General features: G+C 43.9%; 1 long non-coding RNA gene across 1 annotated transcript in view; it reads left to right on the top strand.

Annotated features, from left to right (window-relative positions):
* The window catches only part of LOC147725553 (uncharacterized), a 30615-nt gene extending 5992 nt beyond the window's left edge, over positions 1-24623 (top strand). The window contains exons 3-4 of the long non-coding RNA XR_015309838.1: positions 24405-24456; positions 24555-24623. This is a non-coding gene — a long non-coding RNA (uncharacterized LOC147725553). The remainder of the gene's footprint in view (positions 1-24404; positions 24457-24554) is intronic.
* Positions 24624-26264: the final 1641 nt, after the last annotated feature.

The following is a 26264-nucleotide window of genomic DNA, read 5'->3' as shown; positions in this document are numbered from 1 at the left end:
TATTGTTAACTAATTATTAATTGGTAATTAGTTTTTATTAATTGGTTAATTTATAATTATATTAATTATAATTAATGTATATTCATTTTTAGTTATTGTTATTGTCAATTAATTTATTGTAAATTAATTAATTGGTAATTATTTTTTATTATTAGATTAATTGATAATTAAATTAATTATGTTATTTTTAATGTGTAGCGTGTTGTGGGTGTATAGGGGAATAGGGTGGGAAGTAATTTAAATATAATTAATCAATTAATATGTTTTTATATTGTTATTGATTATTAATTTATTGTTTACTAATTATTAATTGGTAATTACTTTTTATTAGTTGGTTAATTTAAAATTATACAAATTATAATTAATTTATAATTACGTTTTACTTTTTGTTATTGTTAATTAAATTATTGTCAATTAATTATTAATTGGTAATTAATTTTTAATAATTGATTATTTGATAATTACATTAATTGTGTTATTTTTTATGTGCAGCGCGTAGTGTGTTTATAGCGGAATAGGGTGGGAAGTAATTTAATGTTATTTAAGTAAATAACTAAATTTAATAGGTATTTAATAATATTTGTTTTGTTAAATAATTATTAATCTGTTATTTATTTTAGAAAAAATATTTAATTAAAAATATTTAAAGTATGTTAATTTAACTCCTATGCTATCCAACACTTTACCTACTGTTGCACTCACTGGAGTGGGAATAGTAATTTTTACCCCTTCGATATCCAACACTCTACCTACTGTTGCACTCTCTGGAGTGAGAATATTATTTTTAACCCCTCCACTATCCAACACTTTCCCTAATGTTGCACTCACTGGAGTGGGAATAGTAATTTTTACCCCTATGCTATCCAGCACTTTCCCTACTAATAAACTCACTGGAGTGGAAATAGTAATTTTTACCCCTACGCTATCCAACACTTTCCCTACTGTTGCACTCACTGGAGTGGGAATAGTAACTTTAACCCCTATGCTATCCAACACTTTCCCTACTGTTGCACTCACTGAAGTTGGAATAGTAATTTTTACCCTTACGCTATCCAACGCTTTCCCTACTGTTGCACTCCCTGGAGTTGGAATAGAAATTTTTACCCCTACGCTATCCAACAGTTTCCCTACTGTTGCACTCACTGGAGTGGGAATAGTAATTTTTACCTCTACGCTATCCAGCGCTTTCCCTACTGTTGCGCTCTCTGGAGTGTGAATAGTAACTTTCACCATGACACTATCCAACGATTTCCCTAATGTTGCAATATTTGGAGTAAGTATATATATTAATTTATATGTAGATGTATAATTAATTTTAACATTATATTTATTAGGTATTACTTTTTAAATATGTTTTAATATGTATATCTATATATTTTTAAATTCTATGTATTATTTACTTATTTTTACATTATTATTAAAACATTTTAAAAAATGATATTTTTAACATCAATATTTTTGACAACGATATTTTTTTCTGATATTTTTGTACTTAGGTTTCTGTAGATAGGACTTCGATATTTTTGTCTTCAATATTTCTGTGTCGATGTTTTTTTAGGTCGCTTTTTTTGTCTGTCGATATTTTGTCAGACATTCGTCTGGGACTGTTTTTAAATGAAGCAGCTTTTTTTTCAAATGCAGCCCGTTTTCCATAAAATATTTGGGCATGTATTCACAAATGGGAAGGGATCTCCTGGGGAACCCATCTTGTTTGCGAGTGCTTTACCACCCTTCTGAGAAGAGTGGTAAACTCCGAGTGTTTTGCAACCGCAATTGCAGTTGCAAAACATTCTTACATAGCTTAAGAAGTCACTATTAGGAAAGGATGCCCTTGGAACGCCCCTTTGTCATAGCGAGTCGCTAATTCTATTTTGCGAATCGCAAATTGATTTGCGACTCGCAGAATAGGATTGGTACATGGGCCACAGGTTTTTTGCACCCACAAAAAACCTTTGTACATCTGGCCCATATTTTACTAAAACTTTATTATCATTATGATATAATACATTGAAGGGTTCTGTTCCCAAGCCAAGATGGTGCCCACCCTCGGCTGCATTTATATGACTGCTGCAATTTAAGACGTTACCACTAGTTTGGATTTTGTCTTTTAGACTGGAATTATTTAGGCATTTTGCACTTCAGCAGCAGCATAATAGTTGTGAAGTTTTACATTTGTGTCAGTAGTTTGTGTATTATATAAATTTTTTATAACTGTATTGTAATTGTAATTATATTTATATAGCGCTTACTACCCCTGTCAAGGCGTTGAGGCGCATTTGGATGAGTAGCTTGCTACTCTGAATGAAACCCAAAAAGGATTAGCTCTGGATCAGTATAGGGAAATATACGTTGTTAATTCAAGTGGTGGACATGTGAGGTTGTTGGTTTCATTGAACAAGATAATGGAGGAATATATATCATCATTATATAGAAATTTTAGGTTCTTTTTCCAGCTTAAGATGGCCTTCCCTCATAACTGTATTGATATGACTGGTGCAATTTCAGACATTGCTACTGTGAGTTTTGTTTGTTCATAATTAGACGATGTGGTTCCAAATGATAAGAGCAGAAGTCTCAAATAGTGGTGTAAAAGCAGTGCATTTATGCAGCAGCTGTCCAGTTGTAAGCAATGCCCATCGATTTAGTTCCTTTGGATACGGTTTTCCCAGCGGCAGCTCCTCCACTAAGATGGAGGAGTGTCTCTCCACATGAAAAATTAAATGATAATAACTCTACTTTATCATATTATTTTTAGTGTACTGGCCCACTTTTGTTTTAGGGCCGGGGTGTGGCTGGGTTCTCAGCTAGCAGCGGGAGGAGTGGTATGTGCACTTAAGTGCGCATGACGATTTGGCCGACCGTCTCGGGCATGCCAAACCGTCATGAACACTTTGCAGGCTCACACCCGGGCTGTATTACAGCCTGGGTGAAGAACTTGCCCAAGCTCCCACTCCCTCTCTGAGCGCCGAAGCACGGCGCTCAGACCAATCACGATGCTGCAATCAGCAGTGTTGTGTATTGCTATTGACAGATGCAACTTTTATCACCGGAAACAGGGTAAAAAGGAGTCAATAGAAGAATATATTGAGGATTTAAAGAAATTGGCACTTAAATGCAAGTTTGGTGCCCTACACAATGAACTAATTAGGGACCAGATAAGTATGCATGTTAACAATGAATATGTACAAGAATGGCTGTGAGCTCAAGAAGAGTCCCTGTTAAGTCAAGTAATTTCTGTGGTGAGGAAATCAGAAATATCTAATAGATTTGCAAAAACAGCATTGGAGAGTTTGGGGGTTGGAGGATCGAGTGTAGTGATTGCTAAAGTCAGGTCTGGAAAAAAAGTTATGTGAGTGAAAATAAAGAAGAAGACAATCAAAGATGGGGGTGCTGAAAATAAAGTGGCCGGTCAAGGTCAAGATGAAACTGCCCCTAAGAAGTGTTATAGATGTAGAAGTGTGAACACTCGGCGTACAATAAAAGTTGTCCAGATATAATTAAAAAATGTTCTGCGTGTGAGATTAGAGGGCAGTTTGCTGAGGCGTGCAAAAAGAAACATGGGGAACTAAAGGTGAATGCAATCAAAGACACCATCAACTCTGAATTGGATTCTCCTATCCCGGATGAGAATGCTGAAATTGTAAAGAGATGGTGTGTGTTGAGCATTGATGTTGTTGGTAAAACATCTTCAGATGTAATTAGCCCTCTCAGCAAGGCTTACAGGAATAAACTGATGTGTGAAATTAATTAATTGGGAGGTATAACGATTTTGATTGTTCCAGATTCTGGTTCTCCTTACATGATTGTGGTCAAGAGCGTATGGAAGGAAAATTTGAAGGGGTGTTGGATACTCAATTGTTGCAGTCGGATACTGCACCTGAGGTTTTCACTGGGAACCCATACCAATGTTTGGATATAGACCAGTTAGCTTTGAGTTTAAAAACAGGAAGGCTATGGGAAAACTGTATGTGGCAGAGGAGGGTCCTTCAGTTTTGGACAAAATGGATCAAAGGGCTCTTGACATAATCTTGCACCCTAATAGCCCAGAACAGATGGAAAATTAGGAAAATGGATAACACATTTTTTTAAGGAGTTTCCAAAGGTATTTTCTGGAGAGGTGGGGTTGTTGAAGGGATTTTTACACAGAGTAATCCTTCAAAAGAATGCTCAACTGAAAGTTCATAAAATGAGAAATCTACTGTGGACAGTGAGAATGTGGAGATTGAGAGGTTGTTAGAAGCTGTCATTATTGGTTGAGGTGTCAGAATGGATTACCCCATTAGTTGCAGCAAGAGAACTTATTAAGAAAATGTGTTTATGTGTGGATCTGAGGTACTTGAATGAAAACATTATGGTGGAAACGTTTCAATTAACTAAGATTAACAAAATGTTTTCCATGGCGAGGTTATGGGATGTTTTTCTTCTATAGACTTATCGTATGCCTATTACCAGGTCTGTTTGCACCTTGACAGTAAGGATTTAACTGAATTTTTGACACCCAGAGGCTGTTACAGGTTTGTGAGAATGTCATTTGGATTGGCTTCCGTGGCTCTGGTATTTCAGAAATGTATGCTCTATCTGCTAAAAGGATTTGAAGGAACAGTTTTTTTCTCAAGATGACATATTGGTGATGCTAAAAGACAGGAATCACAATGATAGCCATTTGAGGAGAGTGTTAAAAAGCTAAATGAACATGGACTGTCAGTATAATTTTCAAAATTCAAGTTTGGGGTGCAAACACTAAACTATTTGGGATGGCAGAATACCAAAGAAATAAATACTAAGTACTATAGAGGATGCACCTGTACTAAGTAGCAAGGATGAATTAAAGCCTTTCCTGAGCTAGTGGAAATTTGCATCCAAATTTGAAAACGCATTTCTGGAAAAACAAATGGGTTAAGGCAAATGTTAAAATATAAGAGCAAATTTAGTTGGTCACAGAAAATGCCGGCGGAGTTTGAGTTGATCAAGAAGGATGTCAGTTTAGCTAATGACTTTCATGGATTCAACCCCAGCAGTAAGTGTATAATCACCACAGACGTAAACTGTAAAGGGATTGGAGCAGTGTTGTCAAAAGGCAATGTAGTGATCATGGCTTTTGCATCCAGAGCGTTGTCTCCAACTGAGTAACATAACTCAGTGGTGGAGAGGGAGACATTGGCTGTGGTGTGGGGCCTTCAGCATTTTAGGAAACTTTTTCGATCATAAACCTCTTGTAAAGTTATTATCTAATAAAGAGTTGTTGACAGCTATTCAGAGAATTGCCAGGTTATTCATTATGGATTATAAATAATTACAAATTTCAATAAGTACCTGGTGTAAAAAATAAAGTAGTCGACTGCCTGTGCAGGGTGCCCCTGCCTTTTTGTGAAGTTCCAGTGGAAAATTTGGAAGAATTGAGTGTGGCATTGGCAGGTGGAAAGGAAAATAGTGTGATAACTAAGGAGGAGTGGTGTGAAGCAATGGGCAAAGACATTGCTTTAGAAAGAGTGAAATCATACATGATGGAAGGTTGGTCAGGGAAGAAACTTGTTGAGGAAAAGTGTTGCAAGTTAAGGGAAGTTTGTGATGAATTGTCTGTATTGGGTAAAAATTTGATGAGAGGTGAGAAAATTGTACCACCTCATAGTGTGAGAAATAAAATTGGAGAATTATGTCATGAAGGGCATTTGGGCATAGTAAACGGCAGGAAAAAATCAAAGAGAGGTATTGATGGCTAGGAATGAATGGAGATGTTGAAAGGGTGGTTAGAGAATATTCTGATTGTGAGGTTGCTGACAAATCTAAGGTTACAATGAGATCACCTTTAGTCCTGAGGAGGGTTCCAGTGTGGCTTGGTAAACAATTGGGGTGGACATTATTGAAGCTATCTGGGAGAAGTGCAGAGGTCATGTTTATGTTTTGGTTGCCATGGATTATTTCTTGACTTGACCAGAAGTAGCTTTGGTAGAGAATGCTGCTGCGGAGAATGTCCTAAAGTTTTGGGATGCCTTGTTCTAGAGGGAGAATCTGCCTAGAAAAGTAATTACTGATAATGATGATCAATTTAAGGCAGCAAAGATTAAATCGTTTTTGCAGCGTAATGGAGTGGAACATAAATACACATCTGTCTGTCTTACATAAGGCAATGGCGAAGTTGAAAGATTAAAAAGTGTTATAAAGGGGGGTTTGCAAATGGCCACAAGCAAAAGAAAAAATTGGAAGGTGGAAATGAAGAAGATGGCGTTGATGTACCGGGTTACACCAGGAGTTACGGGATACAGTCCTTTTACCGCCATGTGTGTTAAGGTGCCATTCACTAAAGATTCTCAGGGGTGAAGGGAGTGGTCAAATCAAGTTAATTGGTGATCAGATGTGGTTAAAGATAGTATAAAAAAATCACAAAAGAAGTATAAATTGTACAGTAATGGTAAATCTAGAGCTAGATTTGTGCAGCTACGTGTGGGAGAACTGGTATTAGTCGGAAAACCTGGAAAGGTAAGAAAAAATTAAAGTAAAAATTCAAAACTGTTGGTGGTAAAAGAAGTGTATGTGAATGCTGCTAAGTTAAGCGATGGTCATGTGTGGCGTATGAGTATAATGGTGAAATGCAAGGGTGCAGTGAGGGTGGAAGAAGATGAAGTGCTGAAGAAGCATTATAATTGGTTGGATGAGGATAAGACTGGAGATGAAAGAGGGGGAGAAGATAGAAGAGTGGTAGATATGAAATATTGTAATGAAAGGTGTGGCACTTTTGGTATTGGTAGTGAAAGGTGCGAACAAAGTAAATCTTGTCGCACTGTCAAGAGGCCCAGGTATCTTAAGGATTATATTACTGATTTATGCACTTGAAAGGTTTTATTTCTCAATTGCATTTTTACTAAGTTTTAAACATAGGATATTATTTTACAGGGTTTCAATTATTCTTTACCAAGGTTTTGTTTTGTTAAGGGAAGGGGATGTGTTGTGTTGTTCTTGCATCATCTTGTGGTATTAGAAGGTTCTCTTATGATTTAATGGAATGAGTTATGGAATGTTATAGTTCAAAGGGTGCTAGAAAAGAGTCAGTGGAGCTTGTTGGAGAAGGAGGAAGACATCTGTGCCGGCAGTTGACGACCGATGAACCAAGAATACACTTACAGTTCCAATCCAGATTGAGACTGAGTTCTGTACATTACAGACTCCAATATACCAACCTAATACCCCTGAAAGACATCCTGCATGCAGCAGCATGTCCTAAGGCCTTGACAAAATGTAACCATGTGACCCTCATATTCAAAGACCTATGTTTGCTCCTCCATACAGCATGGATCATCTTCATTTTTTCTACCCTCAACAACAAGACCCCAGATTACCTGGCAATCAAACTAGCCATGTCTAGAGTACAACACTAAATAAGAAGCCTGTATATTGTCAGACTTGTGACAAAATATTACATATCTCTGTTTATGCTCCAAGTACTAACAGTGACCAAACAGTCTACTCTTGAACGTCCCCCATTAAATGTATCTTTCCAGGGGCCATGCGTGTTCATCTCTCTGTTGCTCTACAGCTTAGTTTGTGCTCTACAAAAACCATTATATTCATGCATTCAAGACCACAGACCTCTGGGGGTCAAGTCCTAGCCCCAGGGCCACAATGACACCAAGCATTTATACTAACACATGACTTTCACAACCACCCCATGCGGAGGACCGTACTGTGGCTCTTGAGAACTACACTATACCTCACATTGTAACACTAATATTGTGCAGTGACATATGACCTCCCCCCACTGCTAATTCTGGCATTGCAATATAATCCTAAGTCATTCATCATCAGCACCACTCCTGCAGCCTCAGGTACTCTCCACACCCTGTCTTCCACAACACAGCCCACATCAATGCCCAACCACATCACTACTATTCTCAACCACTGCATAATCCTTTCAACCATTCCATTCCTCTACCACACTATCTTTTCTGATCATGGCACTAACAACTCCCATAACTACAGTATCCCCAATGACATCACATCATGCCAAGTACAGCCCTATTTTACACAAGTACCACAATACCACAATATTGTGATAGTACCATCCTAGAAAATACTATATTCCCTTCACTACCACATCTCACTACAGTGCAAAATTACCACACAACTTTGATATCCCACATTATAACACTAATGCCTTCCAATTGCATATAACCTCTCTCCAGCACTACACTCTGGCATTGTAATACCAACCTCAACACTTCATTACCAACAGTGCAGTACCAGGTTCCCACACATCCTATCTCACGCATCATATTCCACAACAATGCCTCATCACTTCACTGCCTTTCTCAAACACTGCTCAAGTCTTCCCTCCGTTCTATTCACCTAGGACATTATTTCTTAAGGTCACTGCAGTAATGAATCTGTCAACAGTAAAATAACATCACCTGATAACAGCTACCCACCCACAAACACTACACTACCACGTCATCACCATATTACCATTTCAGGACTTCAATATATTGCATGCACCTCACTACCACCCTTCACTGCAGTACACAACTACCACACAACTGCAATACTAAGCCTCAGCAGTTCATTACCACCCAATTCCACCTCTTCCACAGCTGCACTAGACTTCCACCCTCTACACTGTGCTATCACACACAAGATCTCCCCTGTGCCACACAGGATAATACTTTTTACAACAATTAATACGATGATGGGAGAAACACTAATAACACTGCCACTTGCTCTCTGAGAACAGACTTTACAGAGACTCTCAAACTCCTTATAAAGTCAATCAAGGCCTTCTGAGCATGAGTGTCACTAAAGCCCATAATGGCTACAACATGTTTCTTTTCATCAAAAGAATCAAACAGTGTTAATCAACTTTTTAGGAGAACACTACAGAAAACAGATTTAGAATGTAAAAGTACGAGTTAAAGTTCATATTACTGGTTCAAAAGCTATGTGTTCTTTTTGGAAGTTCATATCACTCCATTTGCTAATGTTATCCTGATCTGGTAAAGGCTCAAACATAATGCACATTAGTGACATCATCTTGGGGCGGTCTAAAACATCATATTGAACAGCACAGGTGTAGTGTTATGAATTTTACAATATGTAAACTAATGGCTGATTCAAATCTTGGCAGACAGAGTAATTACCATCACCATGGCTGAGTACTTTCCTCCCCGATGGTCGGGGTACTCTGCCCGCCGTATTTTGAGATGTCCACTGCCTCTGTAGGTTTTAAACTACAATAGTGTGTCACTTCTAATGTGGTAATTTAATCCAATAACGCATTCAGTTTGTGAGAATGAGTATTCAAAATAATATAGGTAATGTTTTGATTGTCAGGTAATATGACTTTTGTGATGGGTGTTTGTGGATCTGTGTGGGTATGTGGAGTATGAAAGCTCATGTGTTATGGTGAGTGGCTGCTCACCCATCCACCTAGTCCTCCATCCCTTCAATAACCAATCCTCCAACTATCCATGCAGCCATCCATCCGTCCTACGATATATATGCTCGGAATTGTTTTCACCTGTGATAATATTTTTCTGAATACCATGCAGCCGTAAACTGTTGTAGATGGACCAATGGTATATGAAATGCATTGATGGCTGGCAGGGAATGCTGGCAGGGGCGGGAGGGGGCAGTTTGGTGGGAGGGGTAGAAAATAAAAAAAGGAAAAAATAAAGAAAACTTACCTGCTGGTCCTGTCGCCAGCCGGAGCCTCTCCGCCACCTCTCCTCAGTCGGAGGAAGCACCCGGGCTCCCAGACTCCCTAACCAGGAAAACGCTTCAATGCAGCATTGTGATTGGTTCCCCTAAGCCAATGACAACGCTACAATGCAGTGTTGGGATTGGTCTGAGCGCCGTGGTTTGGTGCTCAGGCGGGGACAGGGATCCTGTGCATGTTCCTCACCAGGCTGGGTAATGCAGCCTGGTGGAAAACATGCAAAGTGCTTAAGACGGCCAGCCAAACAGTCATGCGCACTTTGAGTGTACTCACCCATCCTCCCCCTGGCTCCTGCTGTTGCCAGCCCTACCCTGGAACTTTTTATAGTGACTCAGTTTTTTAAACAACTTTTTGTGCTTATGTGATTACTTATCTAACCCATTCTCTTTCACTTTTATCTGCATTATTATGGCTGCAGTGTGTTTCTGCATTAAGGTTAATGTGGTGGTCGCCCCCCATGGGTACTGATAGGCCTCACCTGCTTTTCTTGAAGTTTGTCATCTGCCTCTGGTTTTTGGGAGCACATGAATGATCGGGCCACACACTCCTGCACCTCAGGAGTGTCGGGGCCAGCAGTACGTCCCTGATTCAGAGCTATGACTCCAAGCAGGACCAAGGGAAGGACACAGGTTTCTTTTTCCAAATTGTTGCAATTATTCCCTATAGTTTGTGCCTAACTCTTTCTCTATCGAATTCCGGGTGAGATGACCTCTCTATTGTATTATAGTATTTTGTCTCGAAAGAGCATATATTTCACTGAGTTGGGCCTTTCTACTGGTCTTTGCTCCCCAGAATAACTCATACACTCATCCCCCAAAATATATTGTGTCTTTCATAAACAGACTCAAGACAACACTTCCGTTCTGGGCAAACACATTGCATGCAGGAAGTCGGTGACACCGAGGTTGTTATTTATCACCACAACCATAAACCTTTTAGATTCAGACCTGGATTCTGAATTGTAGTTTGTAGAGCGGGGGCAGACAAAGGACTACATCATGACTGTAGGAGTTTCAGAAAGGCATATATTGGAGAGGCGCAAGCTTGGCATAATCATGAGCAGTGCTTAATTTCAGCCGGTGGGGCCACCGGCCCTTATTTCTGGGAAGTACAATTTTTTTTTCCACATCAGATATTTACATAAGTAAAAGAGAGGAGGAAAAACACGCAGATTAGAAAGATGGAGGAAGAGAAAGACGGCAAAACCATCACAATGGGTGAAAGCTGGAACCTGCAAGAGTAAGAAACAGGGACAAGCATAGGGAGAGTCTGGTAGTAGATTGAAGACTACCGGCATTGGTTTTAAGCATGCAACATTTTCATTGCACCAGCCACCAGCTTCTGAGCAGATCTTCGGGAACCGGCACACTTTCTTTCACAAATTAAGCACTGAATTCTTGAGAGATAATGGTAGTGTTTCTGCATTCATAATGCACCATCAATTGTTACCCTGCAGCCCTCACCCTTCCGCCCTCCATATCTGATCCGCTCAGTGCAATCTAGAGGGGTGGACTTGCGGCAGAGACTACTTTCAATGCCCTTCAGTTTTCATTAAAAATGCTTTTTATAGGTCTCACCCACACAGATCTTCAGCTGTCTGAGAGACCTCAGGTTATTTATAAAAAAGTAAGTTAATAAGTGAAAAGAAAAAGTGGATGGCTTTTTGGTAATTCACTTTTAGTCATTAGCTGTCTTTGGTTTTGAGGCCAAGCCTAGAGCCAGCGCGCATGCGCGGCTCTGGAAGACTTATTGTAGAGGAGTAGGGAATAGATGCCACGCTCACTCTCTGCCTATATTTGGCATTGGCTTGTGTCATTGTCCATCATAAATGCTGGGTTCTAATTCGTCAATAGGCTTGTTAGTCCCTCCTTAGTACAGCCTCCTCTTCATTTGTCACCTCCCATGGTGACTGGTTCCTTTACTTCGGTTGAGACACAGTACGTGTTATTTAGACTGTGAGCACTATTTATTTTGACGCAGTTCTCCTACTGCAGGCATGACATGCTTTGGAGCCTTCTTTAATCCCCCCTCCCTCCTGTTGTCATCCCATCTTTTTCCCTCCCCGCCCTCCCCGCCCTCCCTCCAGTTGTCCGTGCCTTCTCCTCGCCCTCCTGCCCTCCCATTGTCCGTGCCTTTTCGCTCTGCCTGACCTTGGGTTGTCCGTGCCTTTTCCCCCACCTACCCTCCCTCCCGTTGTCTGTGCCTTCTATCCTGCCCGTTGTCCGTGATGCCTACCATTTGCAATGCAATAGGTATTGCATAAATACGAGACCTATTGCATTGCAAATGCTTGTTTAATGTTTGCTTTTCGTTAGAAGGGCTGTCTTTCAAGCCCAAGAAGTACTGGTGTGGAGTGTAAAAATCCCTTATCACGCAGAGCTCGGTTAAATGCCAGAGATGTGCAGAATCTATCTAAGATACTTGATTGTTTGAGACGAAAGACGCTTGAGAGAAAACCACTCCTAGGCCTGCACAGTTTGAGGCATTTAATGAATGTAATTGTGTTGCAAATGAAACAAACTGAAAAAGATTGAAAAGCCCGAATGGCTATGGTCAAAATGGGCATGCAGAAAAGGGCACGGCGGAGGCGTGGCTTAGGAGCCGAACATGCGGGACGCATCTCTGTAGAGCTCCGCCAGAATCCTGCACGATCCTAGACCCCAGCAGCTGTTACGGTCGGTAAATTGCCGTGGGGCACACAACGACCCTGCTGGAGCGATCCGGCGGTGACAGAGGGCCGGATAGCCCTCACACGTTTGACTGGAGGAGGCCACACACGAGCCGGAGAGTGACAGAGACTGAGTCGCGGCTGCCGATTGCCGCGGTTATCGTAGAAACGGCTGCGGGGACCGCAATCCCAGCCAGGGATGCCCTTGGTGTGTGCAGACGGCGGCCCCGTCCCTGGGGACTGCTGAGAGCGCGATCGGAGCGGGCGGAGCGTACTGCCATTGCGAAGCCATAGTGGTGCCCCTCCCCCACTCCTTGCACAACAGGCCTAAGCAATCAGAGCTCGGGGCATAGCAGGGCCCACTCGAGGCCCAGAACCCACTGGACTTTACATGAGCCTGGAAGGCCTGGATCTCGTAGGCCTGGATGTCGTAGGGGATTGCCTACCTGCCTACCTGGAGCTAAGAAGTTTGCCATAGAGGTGAGGTACGGCGCTGGGGGACCAGGACTTGGGACAACAGCCATCTTGACTGGCCACAGTGCAGTTATTTGTGAGGATTGATGCTGCCTGGGGGCCCTCGATCTTGCCTGCGGGTGGCCTGACCCATCATCAGTGCCAACTGTAGGATGCCATGCCACTGCCCCCGCACCAGCTTCCCTGTGGAGAAAGCACCGGGGACATCGGAAGACCGGACACGTGCATCCACCAGGGCCCAGGTGTGTGTGACGATTGGAGCCCCCATCCAGTTTCGGGATGGGTGTCGCGCCTTTTGGATTGTTGCACGCCTTTCTCCTACGGATTTCCTTCCCTTCCTGGACAGCGGTGGGGGCTGATCTGGTGTGGACTCTCTGGTTTGGACCTTCAAGCCGTTAAACGCAAGGATAGACACGGTGAGGCGGCCCCCGAGCAGCACACCATGGACCAATACACCATGGACCAATACACCACCACCACCCCGGCTGGGAAGGAGGCTGCAGAGGCCCTATCTTCAGGATGTTGCAGGAGCCCATTAATCAGTCACAAACTGCTCTCAAGGCCCAGATTGGGGCTGTGGGCTCGGAGGTATTGTTCCTCCGCCAGGATCTCTGGATGGCCGTCGACCGAATCCCTGAAGTGGAGACAAGGGCCTCCACTGTGGAGGACACTGTTTCCACTCTCCAGAAGAAGGTGGACAAGCTGGCCATGGTCTCCCAAGAGCTAGCGGCGCGGGTCGAGGATGCAGAAGGATGGGCCCGCCGCAACAACAACCGCCTGGTGGGCTTCCTGGAGGGATCGAGGGGTCCTCGATGGATGCCTTCCTTTCAGGTTGGCTAAAGGCGTTGCTACCCCCCGAGGACATGTCTTCCTGCTTCTTGATTGAGAAGGCTCACCGCGCTCTGACCAAGGAGCCACCGCCTGTGGAGCGTCCAAGGCCCGTTTTTGCTCGGCTACTCAACTATGCCGACTGAGACGCCATCCTCCACTTTGCCCGGCTACATAAAGACAAGATGACTTTTGAGTCCCATCATGGTCTTCTGGAAATACACCCGTTTGGTCCAGCAGCAGCGTCAGTCCTTCATGGCGGCCAAGCGACAACTATGTGAGCTGAATTTATCCTATGTGCTGCTGTTCCCGGCCCGCATGAAGGTGATCTACAATGCCAAAACATTATTTTCCGATACCCCAGAGGAGGTGTTTGTGTGGACAGACAAGAGACTCAACCTCATACCGCAATCACCACCCCATATAAACTCAGACTCTTCCCAGGGTTCACACAGGAGCGGCTAATCGGCTAAACTGATCCCGCTCCAATTGGCGTGCGCACTGTCAGACGGGCACCGAAGACTGAGGTAGACCTGGGGGTCTCAGACTTTTTTTATCCTTTTCTCTTCACTAACTAGGTAAGTCACTAGCAGCAGCCACATGTTGGGTTGTCTTTGATCCTGGGGACGGGGTTCTCTAATATTTTCTCTGGCAGGTATTGAACTTAACACGCCCTCAATGTTTTGAGTTATGTTGGGTAACTTTGGGAGGGGGGATCCATTGGGGGAACCACTTGTGTCATCATGTTTGGGGCCTGGGACGAGATTCCACCACGACAGATACTCCATGTTTTGGGGTGTATGGGGGTAGGGGGTTTTGGGTGGTTGCTTGTTTGACAGTTTATGCACCATGCACACACCACTATGTCCCATCATCTCCACATCACACTACACTTTGAGGACTAGACATCGCCCACATGGCGGGTGATCCTCAGTTGGGGGAACTCAACATTTTTACCTGGAATGTGTGGGGTTTATTGAACAAGTTCAAACGGTGCTTCATTTGGCAAAGCGATATTCGGCCAACATTTTGCTATTACAGGAGACACATCTTCTGGGCAATAAAGCACCATGCCTCTCTCACTATGGGTTTGCCACGGTGTACCACTCAGGTTTCACAGGGGAGCGCGTGGTACAGCCATACTTATTCACCATAGAATTCCACTCCAGATTAGACAACATTGTTTAGACCTAAGAGACCGTTTTACAGTCATCTCTGGTACTATAGCGGGGGAACAGATCACAATAGGGAGCGCCTACGCCCCTCCTCCGTTTCGTCAGACTTTCATCGACAAAATGAACAGCTATGGGGAGATCTCCCAGGAGGCCTGAAAATTCTGGGTGGAGATTGGAATGACATTATGGGTCCCTCAGACAGGTGGCCGACTAGACCACTGGATGCCCCTCCTCCCAGGTCCAAACTGAACATATTGACCCACACATTGGGCTGGGCTGACACATGGCAGGACTTTCATCCCTCGGAAGCCAGGTTCATGTATGCATCATCCGTCCAACCCACCTTTTCACGCCTGGACTATTTGTTCCTTCCTCACAGTTATATACACAAGGTGTCACACATCTCTATCCTGCGCCGAGGTCTTTCCGATTATTCACCGGTCCAACTAAAGCTCCGCCTGCAGACCCGCCATACCCGTTACAGATGGCGCATGTCTCCCTATCTGTTCAGAGGGGCCGGGTATCAGAAAATGCTGCATAGGGCAATTGCTGATTACTTTAGTTTCAATGTCGAGACCTCCCCGAACCCTATCATCTTATGGGAAGCCTTTAAGCCCATGATTCGAGGGGCCGATATAAGTTATCATACTGGGGAAAAACAGCACCATCTGGCACAGATACAGGAACTGGAAGACAGACAGGTCACTTTAGAATCCTTAATGGTGGAGGGCTTTTACACTAGAGCCAGCCACAATCTATTAGATGTTCAGCAGCAGCTGCATCAGTTGCTCACTGATAGTGCTAAGGAGGCCTGGCTGGTGACCCAACATAGGATTTATCAATGGGGCGACAATTTTAGCCAGATGCTCCATAGGCTCTGCCAGGCCAGAGCATCCCCGACACAAGTTTATCTATTGAGGTCCCGAGATGGTGACATATTGCCTCCCCTGAGGCGATGGTTCAAAGCTTTGCCAACTTCTATGCTGCACTGTACGACGAACGCGAGGTAACAGCCGAACCTCTCATAGATGACTTTTTCTTAGATATTCCCCCTCTACACCTCTCGGACAAACAGTGCGATGCCCTAGTTATCTCCCTGGATGAGCTGCAGGCAACGCTATCCAATACACACCCAAGACGTGCGCCTGGCCCAAATGGGTTCCCATGCAATTTTATGCTCCCACATATGGGGACTCTCGTCCCTCATCTACTTAAGGCGCTACACGCGGCCTCAGAGCAGGGTATTCTGCCAGCAGACTGGCGACACACCGAGATAGTCGTGTTCCTCAAGCCGGGTCACCCTCCAGAAGATCCTGGTTCATATTGCCCCATATCCCTGTTGAATTTTGAGCCTAAATTGCTAGGGAAGGTTCTGGCCGATCGCCTCCACACGTGTATCCAGGATCTGGTGCATCCAGATCAATTTGGTTTTATGCCACAACGCTCCACCAGGCACCACATTAGACGCACCCATAATGCTATAGCAGAGGCCCACCGTCTGGGGTGCCCTGCAGCTGTCCTGCTGGCAGACATTGATAAGGCGTTTGACTAATTGAGCTGGACCAACCTTTTTAAACTCTTAAAGTCTGTTAACCTGAGGCCTCGTTTTTGAGCCTACCTGAAACTGTTATATACGAACGTTACCGCCACGGTCCACGTGGCCTGATATTACTTTGCCCCTTCCCCATTTGCAGGGGCATGAGACAGGGGTGCCCCCTGTCCCCGTTCTTCTTCACCTTAGCAATCAAGCCTTTGGCAACGTGGGTGAGCCTAGATGCGATCTTCCGAGGGTTGGACAGGTCGCCGGAGTGCTCGGATAGGATTGCGTTATATGCTGGTGATGCTTTATTCTTCATATCAGATCCTTTGGCCACCGGGCCGCAGGTTCTCCAGATTCTGCGGATACTTGGGGAGGCATCTGGACTATGCGCTTATCGGTCCAAATCCATCTTGTTCCCCACATGCGTCGAGCAGAGGAGTCAGACTTGAGCCTCACAGTCGATTGTCGTGGATGAGGGCTTCAAGTACCTTGGAGTGTACATCACAAAATGTCCCAACAAAGCTTAGTCGCGCAATATAGCTCCCTTGCTCCCAGCAACGGTGTGGTCCCACCTTCCTCTTTCACTACATGGCTGGTCTGCCATTTTTAAAATGGTGTCCCTGCCACGCTTGCTCTGTAGGCTGCAGAACTATCCATATCCTATTCCCCCATTGTGGCTTCTCCAAATAAATGCGCTCCTGAACAGGTTCCTATGGGGGGTGGCTCTTGCGACGTGTATTCAGTTCCCACACTGCTGCGGGATTGCGGCAGCCGACGTTTGGGCATATTACTGGGCTTTGCAGCTCTTGGTGATCAATGAATGGTGGTATAGTTCTCAGGCAAACCCAGCCTATGCTGTGGAAAGGCTCTTCATGGCAGATATCTCTTCTATACAGTAGTACCTCCGTGGAGGCGCTCCTCACGGCCTGCCGGATGGTGATCCAGATATGGAGGCGAGTGACCAGGTCTATGGGTTGGTGGGTCATGTTGACTAGCGCAACCCCCTTTTTGGCAGGGATCACACCTTCGGCCTGTTTCAACCCTGTTTGGGTTCCGCAGATGGGACAATATAGGGATATCTACACTTGGAGATATTATGCAGGGGCCCACGCTTAAGTCCTTTCAGAGGTTGCAGGAGGATTTTGACCTGATCAAATCCCAGTTCCATAGGTATCTACAGCTCGGTCATGCTCTGTCTCCCCTGATACGACACCTCAAGTCGTTACCCGAATTTCACCCACTGGAGGATAAATTGTTAATGGGAGATCTGGAGGTCCACAACATTTGTCAAATTTATCATACCCTCACTACACACTCCAAAACTACCAAACATCGGACCCGGGCAGCGTGGGAGGCATACTTACCCGCCTTGACAGGCGATGATTGGGCCGAGGCGCTGGCTAGGCTCACTTACTCTGCAGTTTCCACTAAATACCGGCTGATCCAATTTAAGTACCTCCACTGAATATTTTACACTCGCCTCCGTCTCTAGAAGATGAGGGTCATTCAGTCCCCCATGTGCCTTCGCTGTAACTCAAACGAAGGCTCGTTCTTCCATACAGTTTGGAGCTGCGTGGCACTGCAACACTTTTGGTCGGGCGTACTGTCTTGCATGGGGCGGGTAATGGTGTGGGACATCCCAGCAGACCCTAGACTGACACTTCTGCACAGCACAGAAGACAATGGAGGAATAGATACAAGAGAAACCTCCTTTTCTTGGGCCTCACACTAGCCAAGCGGGACATTGCACACCACTGGAAGTCTACCTCTCCCCCTAGTATTGCGACATGGAAAAATACTTTAGATAAATGTATGTCGGCTGAAATAGCAGTGTTTCAGGTGAGGGGCTGTCCACAGAAGCATGGGAAGATCTGATCCAGGTGGGCTAAATATCGGGGTATTGACTTATCCAGCAAACCAGGACCCTCTTGAACAGCTGGTAGTAAATGACTCGCCAGTTTAATGCGATACCTCATCACAGATGTGGATAGAAACTCTTTTGCTGTGTCTATATCTTGCATTTCATGGGATGTATGGTGCCTGGTTGGGGGGAAGGGATGGGGGGTGTTTGGCCTGATGTTCCACAGAGCTCCTTGGGGGAAACTTTTAAGGACCTACAGTCATTACGATCTGCCATGTACTCGTATGATGCTTGTCGGGCTCTGCCTACTTGGTACTGCAGAAAATCAATACAATCTGTTGTTAAAGAAAGAAAAGAGCACGGCAAGAAGCGACAAGGCTGAATTTGGTTATGTTTCCTGCAATACTTAGTGATACAGTCAAAAAGAAAAACAGATTATAGGATTGTGTAATTAAGACAGAAAAACAACAAACATATCATATCATATTGGGCTGATGCGTATGTTAAAAAGTTTTTTTCCCTGGATCCCACTTTCCACCAGAAGGGTCCTTATACAGGCACTTCTAGTCAGTAGACTCCATTATGGAAACGCTCTACTGGTGGGGATTAGGGAGGACCTGCTTTCAAGGCTACAAGTCGTCCAAAACACAGCGGCACGTCTAGCTCTGAAGAAACCAGCACGTTCCCCATCTTTACCATTATTGAGAGAGCTACATTGGCTCCCTATCAGGAAAAGAGCTGTTTTCAAACTTCTGTGCCTGGTCTTCAAAGCACTGTTCGGACTAGGACCTAGATACCTTACGAAGAAACTGGAATGGTATACCCCGGTCCGGCAGCTAAGATCCAGTGGGCAAAAGCTCCTTCAAACTCGGAAAATTAAAAAGGTCAAGAGGGGAGGCCGTGCTTTCTCCTATCTGGCCCCTAAATACTGGAATGCGTTGCCAGAAGACCTGCTGGCCTGTTGTACCTTCACTGTTTTTAAGAAACATCTAAAAACCTGGTTATTTTAAAATTAATAGAATACTGCATTATGACGTCAGTTTCCCGGTCGCCGAGAGATCCCCTGGGGGATGATTTGTGCGCCATATAAATGATAAAATAAAATAAAATTAAATAAATAAACAAGTTAGATGAGGAAGATACATTTCTAGATGATTTATTGGATATAATACCTCTTATGTATATGATGACTATCAGATATGCAGACATGTAGAGTAAGGAGGATCAAGAGATCCTGGTGCAGCTGGCATAGGTATGTGTAGATTGCCAGAAATTGCAACAGCACCTAGGGATGAAGTAGCAGTGCTGAGTGGTATTGATTTTGCTGGTGTTGTTACTGTGTATTATTATTATTATGTTAATTATTATGTTTCTTATATAGCGCCTGAATCGACCCCCGAAGGGTTATCTCCGCGCTTGCCTTTGGAACCCGTCCTGGCTTTTCCCTGTGAGATAGCCCCTACAGGGCATCCCCAAGGTGAAAGCCAGGCCTCCCGCCGCGGGGGGGCCGTTGTGGAGATTGAGCAAGCTTAATGCCCAGAGTTGCAGAGTGTGAACCCATGATTAGGTCAGGCACCGAAGCAAGAATTATCGAGTCCATGGACATTTGAGCTCAAGACCCTGCCGCGTCGGGAATTGAACCCTGGTCCCGGGTCTGACCTCTGCTTCCGGGTCTACCTGCTCTAACCAGTGAGCCACACTTCTCCACCTACCACTCTGCCTACTGTGTCTTTTGTGCCTACTCTGCCCACTTGTGACAAGAGGGTTACTATTGTGTCTGCTACTGCAGTGCGACCCAAGAACCAGCAAGAAAATGGTCTATTATTTGCAAAGTGAAGATGGACGCATTTTGTGGGGTACTATTATCTTAGAGATATTAGTTGTCTATAATGCAGATGAACTAACATTTCTAACTAAAGAAACAGCTAAGTGTGTGTGTGGTACATATGAGAAGGTTGAAGAGATGGTAGAAGAATGTGGTGTTGATCTTGTCAAGAAAAAGTACATACAACATATAGAATGCCTATGACTGAAAACATTATTGAAGAGATGGGTTTATTATCTCTAACATCACATATTAAAGAGTTAGCAAATAATACCATAGAATGGATTATTCTAAAGAAATACAGAAACAAATGGTTACTGAAACCTAAAGGGAGTGGCAAAACACAAAAGAAAAAGACAGAGGAAGAGAAAGAAGCAAATGGGAAATGATTCTGAAAAGGAAGTGATTGTGACTGAGTTTCTTTTGTGACAAGTACATAAGGGTGACTATGTGCATGCTCCTTGAAAGGGATCTGATCTTGCATTTACAACGAACTTCCCAGAGCTTTGTGAAGGGCCAGGAAAGTGGCATATGGAAGTGGACAACATGGTGACAATTTCGAAAGTGCTTTGGGTTGATTTCATCAGGTTATTTGCAACTGTGATTCCTAAAGATCGGTGAGCAGAGTGTAAAGCAGCCACACTTTGGCTTACAGAGCAGCCACTGAGAGTGCTTCCTCATAATACCCCAGCTGCTCTGGTCATGGTTGCGTACAAAGAAGTGCTTATGCATGTGAAACAAAAAGTCCTAGAGAAAGAGGTGAATTGGTCAAAGATTATTAGAGCTACTCAAGAGCCAAAAGAGTCAGTGCATGAATATTATGAAAGGCTTATGCAGATTTATAGAAAGATCAGTGGAGATCAACAACCCACAAAAGAAAGCAGTGGCTTTATGCTGGTTTTTGTTTTGAGCCTGCAGCTGGAACTTAGTTCTAATATTCAGCAGAGTGTGATGTGGGCTGAGAGTATTGATGAAATACTGATGAACACAAAGTACTTCAGTCTTTCTTTTGATGTGGGAACTGAATTAAAAACTAATGATTGCTTCACCCTCTAAATCCACTGAAACACTTCCTGATGATGGCACAGAGTAGCTGCACCAGGAGGAGTGACCATGCCTATACTGCATCACTGAGCTTGGAGATACTACAATTGGTGCCCCAAAGGGCTCTTCGGAGGGTAGTGTGCACAGTAGTCACATACTGTAAGGAAAAGTGGTATTGTAATTAATTTACTATAGTTGGTATTGTCGGGACTACCATGGATCTTCATGCTACAACAATAACTGTCCGCAACACTTGACCTGCTCCTCACACCAGTATGGAAGTCCACACCAGCCAAAGATGATCGCCCGCCATGCAGGCCTTCCACGCAACTACCCACCCATAACCCTTATACCAAGTGAAGCTGCTTCCACAGTCCCGCAGAATCGAAGTTGCCTCTGCAGGAGCTGATTCACAAAATGAACCTGCCAGTGCCACAAAATGCACATCCACGCCATGTATGTAAAACAGGGCCTACCTGTGAACAGACTGTAGACTGCATGCACAGAGGAAAATTGGCTGTTCCAAATTCAGTATTTCAAGCACAGGGCTGCACAATGCATCATTGTGTCTGTTGGTTGACTGTTGAGTTCTGAGCTCTTGTTATCACTGAAATAGGATTGATGTATAATGCTTATCAAATTTAAATGAGGACGTGTGTTCAAATATGAATATTTTCTGTATAATCCTATAAATTGTGTATGTCCAATTTGTTTGTGATTACACTAGTGATAATCACAATAAAATATTTATTTTTTTAAAAGCACTGTTTCTACTTTTGAAGATTATCTATTTGAGAACTGGTGATGATATAGCAGGATATATGAATGCCACATAAACTATTTTGATATTTCCGAAGTGGTCTCCTAGATTTCAAACTGAATATGCAGCAAACAGGTCAATACTTGCAGACCAGTCATTATAAAATCAGCTTTTTCTAGAAAGAGTTTTCAGCATGTTATTACCTTATATTGACTCCCATAATCAGTCAATATTAGATAATAGTGAGTAAGTCACTATCAGATATGCAAGCAATGTAATTGGTTTAGAACCAAGCTACTCTGCTACTCACCACATTGTTTGCATGCCTAAATTGTACCCAGGACATGGGGCGAGATAGTACTACTTTCTGCTGTTTGTTTTATAGCTACACTACACTAGCAGCCCGTCCCGACCTTGTCCGGGAGCAATCAGGCTTCCCCGCCCCCCGCCCGCCCCGACATTGTCCAGCAGCCGGGACCCCGCCTGCCCGACATTGTCCAGCAGCCTGGGCCCCCGTCCGCCCCGTCCCCCGCCTGCCCCGTCCCCTGCCTGCCCCGACCCCTGCCTGCCCCGACCGCCGCCTGCCCCGACATTGTCCGTGGGTCCCCCGGAGCCTTACCTCAGCCGCCGCTCCTCCCCCGCGCTCCTCAGTTCACCGCTCCGTGGGTCCCCCGGAGCCTTACCTCAGCCGCCGCTCCTCCCCCGCGCTCCTCAGTTCACCGCTCCGCCGCTCCTTGCCGCTCGTCACCGCTCCTCCCGCCTGTCCGCCGGTCCTCACCGCCTGTCTGCTGCTGGTCACCGCTCCTCCCCCACGCCATGTCCGCCGCTCCTCCTCGCGCTCCTGTACGCTGCTTCTCCCTGCGCTCCTGACGTCAGCACGCAGGTCGCGGCCGGCGCTACTTCGAAGGGACTACTTTTTTTTTTAAGGTACATTTTTTAAATAACGCATATTTTTATAGTTTAGATAGCCTATGTCCATCTGCACACCCTGACGATTACAATGATGTATCGGGTGTGTGGATTGGCGCTGTGGTTCCAGAGTTTACCCACCTCAAAGGTTCAAAGTTCTTGCTTTATATTAGTAGTATAGATTAAAGGAATCGGATCTATTGCATGGTGTCACTCCAGTTATTATTGGAGAGATTACTCTTGTTCTGACATCATTCATAAACAAGTCAGGTTAGCAGATGATGGTATGTATCCCTTTGATTCGGAGAACAATAGGAACATAGGAAGTGTACTGAGACACCCTACTGCAAGAGGGCCACCAACTTGTGCAGCACACACTCATGCTGAAATGTACCCCACTATTCACCTAGTTTCAGTAAACCATAAATACAGAACTTCCATACATGATGAAGGCAAGAGACCACAGTCTGTATATCTGGTCAGCCAATAAACACTCTCCCCATAGCAACCCAGATTAAAATTCTTGAGCCAATGAAGCAAGTATCTACTGCTACTGGTACCAGTCACCATATAGTCTGAGATCAGGGTCCAGCAACCAAGCTCATTCAGAGTGGGGAGCCCTGCCAAACAGAAAAAACTAAATAATGGGGCACATGCAAAGGACACAAATGATGGTGCAGCTCACGGAGGGGGGGGGGACACAGTCATAGCAAGAATAACTAACTGGGTAGGATGGTGTAACATTTCCAAGCCACACAGAGGACTTTCTTCCCATGAACTTAGTTAAGCTTTTCTGATCTCAGGAGTGCACTGAAGTAATCAATAACACTCCTTTACTCTCTCAACATCCTCCACTCATGACAATTATTGTCCGGTGCGATCCTGTGGGTGTGAGGTAGATTCACAGCAGCTGGTTACCAACTTTTCTGTGAGACTGCCTCCATCCCAAAGCCTTTTGGGCACTTGGAAGCAAGCTAGCCCCACAGAAGAAAGGGGGACTGGGATGTAGTGAGAGAGAGATGTTGTCTTAGATTTTCCTATTCGTCAGACTTGACTGGTTTACCCTTTGTGTGCAATGTCTCTCATACGGTGTTAGCTGGTCCTCTTAGTGATTATAGCTGGTTGTGTTCATATGTCCCTTACTGGAAAGGAAAGACCAGGTTAGCATTAGCAGATGTAAAGGAAATCTCAATTCCCTATCAAAGCTTCCCTGTAATTCCACTAGGGTGATCCTGACCTACCTCGTAATTCCCTTTTTCCCATTTCTCAAATAATTACAGTTTTTGTTCTGGGTATTCTGGATTTTGTGTTTGATAGGGTCCTAAATGACAACAACATATTATCTTAACTGTCCTAATACCGCTACTATACTCGCCCAGTATCTTTCCTGTGCCACTACATACCTGATTTTATGTAACTGTGAATGTTCCATTTAAATTCCTTATGAAAGGACCTGACTTCCTTCATTGGAGCTCTTAGTTCTACAGGAGGGCCTCAGTTTACAATAAGAATACCACTGAGCAAAAGTTGAAAAGTTTTCAAAAGCTCACTTCTAGCGTGCAGAGTTAACTTATCTCTTATTTTCTAACCTTCACTTCATTTCCTTTGTCCTGTTAGGAATTCCAGGATGAGAAGAAGACAAAAGATTCTGTAGCTGAGGATCTGGACGGTAAGTACTCCTAGTCTAACTACACAGCGCGTGCACCAGTTACCGTACTTTAAATGAAACAGACATCTGTTGGTGAATTGTTCTTCTTGTCGTTTCAGGTTCTGAAGTCTGAACTCACTGTGGAGGATCACCATGGCATGTGTAGAACTGGACTGGGGATCAAAGGTTGTTTAAGAAACTCCAGCATGAGTACTAGAGCCAGGATTATGCTTCTTCAGGAATAGGCAAGGGAATAGGCAAGCATAACAGACATGAGCCACTGACTGGGTGTGGCTTGTATAGCCAGCAAAACTCAAACTGGTCACCATTCTTTTAAGAGGTGGACATTTCTCCAGAACTCAGTCTTGAGAATTTCAAGCAGTCTCTGGGCATGTTTCCATGAATGCTCACCAGGTGCCCCGCCTAAATGCCTTGTGTGCACTTTCTGTGGAGCGCATTAGAACAAGGTCTTGTTTCGCATCTGGTCTGATTCATAGTGGTCTGCCTGGCTTCTTCTGTGTGCCCGCTGGGCACCCATGCCAATTCTTCTCAGAACATTTCAATTGTTTCTGTAAGTTTCTCTAGCACTTTCTTTCCTAATACTGCAAGTACCACATCACCCGAGTAGGGAAGGAAGAATAATTTTATTGTCAGTCCATGGGACACAGAAAGTGGCTTGTTGAATGACTGCATGCATGTTATTTACATGGATAAAATATAAGTGATGCTGAAAGTATCTGCAGTGAACTACATGGCAATCTTTGTAGACTCTGTAGTCTGAGTACTTGCTGTAAGAAATCAGTGCTAAACTATTCGTTAAAGCACCATAAAGTATTTAACAAGAAGCTAATAAAAACACGCAAGTTTGGAATATCAACAGGTATTTTAGGAATCACATCCCACTGTGCTAGTAACTTGCATCAGGAGCCATATTGAATTGTTTCTATTTTGAAAAGATCACCCTAAATATCAGATGGCAGTACGTCACTAGGATACAAGTTTTCCAGTTCTGGATTTTGCTTTTAAAAAGCATTGTGTTCAGGTGTTTTTGTCTGATTTGTTTAATTGAACTGCGCCAGAATTACTAATTACAGTATGCACTGATTTGTTGCCTGACAACTTAGAGAAGAAAAAGAAGAGTTTTGATACAATGGCTCTTTTTTGGTAGTCCCATATCTGGCCCTGGTACATCCCGATGTTCTTGTGAGTTAGAGTGAGTACACAGCTGTAGAAGACTAAACAACTTTATCTAGACTAGCAAGAATGTAGTCATCTTTATCATTAGCCATGTCCTCAGGTAAACCTAAAGGATCAGGAGCATTTGTGGAGTTCCACAATGAGCCTCCCAAGTTGCTGTGTCATGGCCTTGGTGTAAGAGAGTGGCATTCTGTGCTATAGCTTCTAGATTAACTTGGAAACTTTCAAACAATCTATTCAATGGGTTTTGAGACCTTTGAGTAAGTTTGTGTAAGTTGCATTGAAACCAATGTTACCACTAACGTGCATAAGGAAATGGGTGCCAATTGTTTTAGCTATTTTTTGCAGTTCTACCTCATAGCAAGTGCCTGTTGAAATCTGTGCTAGGCATAATAATGCATAATTTCAGTTGTTCAGACAGTAGACAGTCACATGGTGAGGTTTCACTGTTATTTGCACAGCTATTGTCCAAATTGTGGATAACATCTGCTATTTAGTGAATTTCCAGGTGAATAGCAACGTTTATTTGTTATTTGCAAGGCTGCCATCCATATAGTACATGATGCCTGCTGTTTAGCTAGCAACCCGAAATGTGTATGCTATTTGCTAGGCCACTGGCTATTAGAGCATCA

Source organism: Lissotriton vulgaris, chromosome 3_2 (assembly GCF_964263255.1).
Source record: "Lissotriton vulgaris chromosome 3_2, aLisVul1.2, whole genome shotgun sequence".
NCBI classification, from domain to species: Eukaryota; Metazoa; Chordata; class Amphibia; order Caudata; family Salamandridae; genus Lissotriton; species Lissotriton vulgaris.
The sequence above is the reverse complement of the archived record's forward strand: the minus strand, read 5'-3'. Positions and strand labels throughout refer to the sequence as shown.